Here is a 6,000-nt window from a genome sequence, read left to right as displayed (position 1 = left end):
CTTCATCAAGAATGGTATTAATTTGGCCAATCATGGGATGGGGGTGATGCTACTTCCATACTAAATAGGCGTGTATATTTTTCTATGGGGGTTGTCAAGTGAGAGCAATAGAAGACCACATATGTGACATCCCCATTTTCACGGTCAGAAAAAACCGATTTGTTTATGCTTTGTTTTAAAATCAGAGTTATCTTTTAAAGAAAACAGTTACGGAATTTGTCCCAAAAACAGAATATGATAACCATTTATCAAAATATTTCTCAAAAAGAAGGTATTTTTATTAAATAATAAACATCGGGATGTCATGTTCCGATACAGATCAAAAACATAAACAATATAAAATAGACCTTACAACAGTCATTTATAACCACTGATCTACAATCCAAAATCTCTCGTCAAGTCCACCAACTTATACTCTTGTGCCATTACCTGTAATGCAAAGAAAACTGAGTGGGTCAGGCTTGGGAGCCTGGTGAGCATATAGGGTTTTCAACCCACAATAATACATTTATTATATTCAATTATCAAACAATCAACCCAAATACCCATCCCCATTATCTTCTTTATTTCTTAAGGTTTTACCCTAAGAATCGATTATAATTTCTTCATTCATTCCTAAGGATTTACCTAAGGAACTGGCACAAAGTCCATTTGCTACCACAGTTTATACAATAGGCACTACGTCGCATAGTCACCAGGGTTCATACAATTGGCACTACGTCTCATAGTCACCAAGGTTTACACAATAGACACTACGTCTCATAGTCACCTGGGTTTACACAAAAGGCACGAAGTCACATCGTCACTAAGGCTTACTCATTAGGCACGAAGTCGCATCGTCACCAAGGCTTACTCATTAGGCACGAAGTCGCATCATCACCAACTATGCCATCTACCCATGTTCTACCCAACATATTTTGTAGATATAAATACAAACACAAGTTAAATCATTTAACAAAAAATATTAATTCCAAGTCCATCTCAAATAGATAATTAATATATAACACACAACACGTATTTCATAGCTAATACTTTATATTTATGTGTTAGAAGAAAGTAATTATGCACTCACGCATATAAACAACAATATATATACACATAACATGTATTTTAATAAATACTTCATATCTATATGTAAGATGAAAGTGACTATACACTCACTTGATTAGACGATGCTCGAACAACACTACGACTTGTAGAAGTAGTATTCTTTGGTAGATCTGGAAGATCTTCACAAAAACGGGCTTCTCGCGAGCAGAGCTTCAGCTCGGGAATCTCACTTCTCGGGATCCTTGGGGCTTCGAAACTTGCTTCGGGGCTCGGGAATGATATCGGGGCTTCGAGATATAATTGGCACGCAAAACGATGCAAAACTTAGAGATCAAGGAAGAAAAATGGCAAGGCAAATGGCTTATATCGGTTTCTATTTATAGGCTGCTGGGTCTGGGATTACGTTGGGCGTAATTTTGGAGTACGCTGGGCGTAATCAGTACGCTGGGCATAATTTCCAAGTACGTTGGGCGTAATTTGGTTACGTTGGGCGTAATTTGACGTCACTGCATGCGTCATTTGGTGGCACTCGAGTATTGGTCAGGCAACTTGCACCCCTCGGAGTACGCTGGGCGTACTCAAATTACACTCGGCGTAATTTGACTCGTCAAACTTCTAAATTGTGTAACTTTCGCATACGAGGTCTGTTTTCGACGTTCTTTATATCCACGCGAAGGTGAGATTTGTTGGATAAGGTGTCTAAGTCCATAACTATTTCGGGCTTGTACTTGACCCGACCCGGCATGGTCCATTTGGGTTGCATGGCACCATGCAATTGGATAGACTAAATGAGAGAAATAACACTTGGAGATTATTAATATATTATAAGTTCTAATATATTAATAATATTATTTAATTAGTTGATCAAAGAATTAATTTGGAATTAATTAAGTGATCAAAGGATAACTAATTAAATATATGGGTTGATTATGTAAATCATCCATATCTTGTATAGTGGGCTAAGAGGCTCCATGGATTATCAAGTTGGGTTCTACCCATAGGATGCTCCATGGATGCTCCATGGGAGTTACAAACCCATGGGTCATGGAAATGAAGAGTCATGACACATTAGGGTTTACATGGTGTAACCCTAGATGTGTCAACACTATATAAGAAGCATATTCTCCACCAAAAATCGGCACTACTAAGGAACTAGGGGGCTTGGCCGATTTTGAGAAGTGTGTGTTATCTCAAGAGTCTTTCCAAGAGCATTTGGTGTTGTGTGAAGCATTTGAGGCATCACACTTGGGGTGCTAGGCTCACAAGGTTTCAAGGAACACAAGCAACAACAAGGTAAGTTATTCTATCTATGATTCAAGTTAAAATTGTTCCCCATGTATGCTAGATAGGAATATAACCTTGGAATTCAACTTTGCATGATAATTAGACAAACATAGATCCAAGGTTATTAGGGTTGCATGTACACTTAGGAAGTGTTAGAATGCTCAAAACCCATCAGTGGTATCAGAGCCTAGGCTTGTTTGTTTGTTATTTGTGCTTAAAAGTTGAAGAAAGTCGAAAATCTTGCTGTCTGACTGATGGACTCGGCGAGTCCATGGGGAGGACTCGACGAGTTCATGTGTATCTTCAACCTACTCGGCGAGTAGGTTTATGCACTCGGCGAGTAGGGTCGACAGAGTGCAGAATTTCGACTTGTGTTGCTGGAAATGGATTAGAATCATTACCCTAAAATGTTTTGGTACTTGAAAACTTGTTTTAGATGGAGTAATGTTTTTGCTAATTCATTTACAACAACTAGTTATCAAAATTACAAAGTTTTATGTGATTTTGATTCTTGAAAGTGTTCATATTCATATTCTTGTTCTTATGATGTTTAGATGATCATAGGAATTATTTGTAACCTATGTGGTAATTTAATTCTTGATCATAATGTGTTTTAATGGAGTCCATAACTTGTCCTCAAGTTATGGAAAACCAAAAGTCTCTTGGATTAAAAACCATTAAAAGAACATAAGAGTTAGAAAAATGAAGAGTCTTCATTTTATTACTCTATTAAACTCATAAGTTACAAGAAATGAAAAGTTTTGAAAGTTTACAAAACTTGCCCTCAAGTTTTGGAACAAGTAAAGTTAAGTTAAAACTTTAGTTCCAACCCCTAGAATTTTAAAAGTTAAAATTCAACCCTTATACTTATATTATTATGATTTAATAATTATATATATATATGTATAAGAACAAAGTCGTCTTACCGCTAGTACGCCTCATTCACGAAGCCGGTCTATAAGGTGGGTATAAGGTTGTTGCCTATAAAATGGTGACTTAATGGGTGTCCACTCTCACCCACCGCTTGCTTGATCGGTGGAGGGTCGTTAGCCGAACGGGTAAGACAAGGACTTATTAATTCTCATTCAAAGTATGATGAATATTATAAAGTAACTAAATGTTTTATTAAATTCCCAATCTTAGTTACTTTAGGAAAAATGTGAATAAGGTGCTATTCCATGAAATTACACTTTACACTTTGATTAAGTCGTTGGTGGAGCGTGTGTGGTTAACCGGCACACTAACTTGGACTTAACAAGGTAGGTAAAGGGTGACTTAGGGTTTATTATAGTATCGATGGAGCGTGTGTGGTTAACCGGCACATCGATTGAGTGATAAACTTTAAGGGTACCAAGTGATTTGCATGGTTACTTCACACCTCGTTTTGTGATCCTCGGTATCCCAGTCACAAAACTTGGAGGGCACACTCGAGATTGAAACATGCCTTTGAAAAGTTCATTGAATCTCAAAGAATCTAGGAATTTCTAAGAACCATTCAAAAACCTAAAACTAAAATATTGCGGTTTTCGTGGTGGAAATTGGTGAATCGTCATTCACCTACCTTTCAAATATGATATAGCTTAGATTACGGCATACCTCTTCTAAGTTATATTATATTGTGATTGGATCCTAGCCTTAATATTACATTTGGGTGTTTTATTAAGGACTCTCTTATATCTAAACTAATCTTGTCCTCCTTCCTTCAGATGTCTTTCAACAATGCTTCTGGCTCTAATCCTAATGGCTCCTTTACCCTTATGAACTTGTGTGGGAAAGTCACCTTTGATGGATCCAACTTCAATGAGTGGATCAGAAACATCAGGATGATTACCCGCTACGAGGACAAAGAATATGTCCTTGACAAGGAGCTTAAGGAGATTGATGAGTCCACTGCAACTCCTCAGGAGATCGCTGAATTTCGGGCACATGAAAGGGATGCTACGAAAGTGGCTTGCATCATGACGGCCACGATGACAGCGGAACTCCAAAAGTCTTATGAGGATTTCTACCCTTATGACATGCACCAAGATTTGATGGAAAGATACCATCAAAGTGCAAGACAAGAGAGGTATGAAATCATCTGCTCCATGATAACAACCATGATGAAGGACGGGGAATCCGTCACGAGCCACATGCAGAAAATGCAAAGGTATGTGGATCGTTTGCTGAAGCTTAATGTGAACTTCCCGGAGGATCTTGCAATAGATATTATTTTGCATTCCTTACCATCGTGCTATGATGGTAAGGGGAAGTCGGTTGCTATCACTCCTACTCAAACTTCAGGGACTTCTCAAGACCGCAGAAACAGGTCTTAAGGGGAAGTCGGTTGCTATCACTCCTACTCAAAACTCTACTCCGGTTTTGGCAATCGGGAAGAATCGAGGGAGGAAGAGAAAGAGCTCTTCTAAGGGTACCAAGGTTCGGACCCTTGATGGCTCTTCTTCAAGTGGAACCAAGAAAGGTTTCGTTACTCCTTCTTCTGACCCAAAAGAGGCTGAATGCTTCTATTGCCATGAAAAAACTCATTGGAAGCGGAACTGCCCAAAATACCAGCAAGATGTGAAGGATGGGAAAGTTAAACCCAACCATGCAGGTATTTACACTATCATTTCTAATAACTCACCCCATTCTAATTCTTGGGTCCTTGATACCGGGTGTGGTATTCACATTTGTTGTGACTTGCAGGGACTAAGAAGAAGTGAGGATGTGGAGCAAGGAAGAATAAACTTGATCATGGGGAATAGGAAAGCTATACCTGTTACCAAGATTGGAGTTTATACTTTATCGCTAAGTAGTGGGTTTAGTTTAGATTTGAATAAGTGTTGTTATTCGCCAGGAATGGCAAGAAATATTATTTCCTTTCATGCTTTGTACAAACAAGGGTTTACCTTTTCATTTAATAATGAAGTTGGTTCTATAGATGTTTTCTATAATAATGTCTTTTATTTTAAAGCATTACCTTGTGATGGTGTGTATGAAGCTGTATCTGTTGTAGATAACTTGGGAAATAATGTTTTGTGTATTGATTCTACTAATAATAACTTGGATAAAGCATCTTTATGGCATTGTCGTCTTGGACATATAAGCAAGAAACGCATAGGCCAACTCCAAAAAGATGGAGTCTTGGAGTCGTTTGACCTAAAGTCAGATGATAGTTGCGAATCATGCTTACTTGGAAAAATGACAAAGTCACCCTTCACAGGTTCATGTGAGAGGGGTGAAGGTTTGTTGGACCTTATACACACGGATGTGTGTGGACCATTCAAACATGCCACAAGGGATGCTAATCGTTATTATTTGACTTTTACTGATGATTATAGTAGATATGGATATGTCTACTTGATCAAGCATAAGTCAGAGACTTTCGAGAGGTTTAAGGAATTTAAACAGGAAGTCGAGAATCAGTTGGGCAGGAACATTAAGATGCTTCGATCCGATCGTGGTGGTGAGTATCTTAGTTCAGAGTTCCTCGACTATCTAAGGGAATGTGGGATAGTCTCACAATTGACACCTCCCAGGACACCACAGTTGAATGGTGTGGCTGAGAGGCGTAACCGAACCTTGTTGGATATGGTTCGTTCCATGATGAGTCGAGCTACGCTACCAATCTCATTCTGGGGGTATGCCTTAGAGACTGCCGCCCATATTCTTAATCTAGTCCCTACA

This window comes from Lactuca sativa, chromosome 7, assembly GCF_002870075.4.
Source record: "Lactuca sativa cultivar Salinas chromosome 7, Lsat_Salinas_v11, whole genome shotgun sequence".
In the NCBI taxonomy this organism is placed as follows: domain Eukaryota; kingdom Viridiplantae; phylum Streptophyta; class Magnoliopsida; order Asterales; family Asteraceae; genus Lactuca; species Lactuca sativa.
This window is presented reverse-complemented; position numbering follows the sequence as displayed.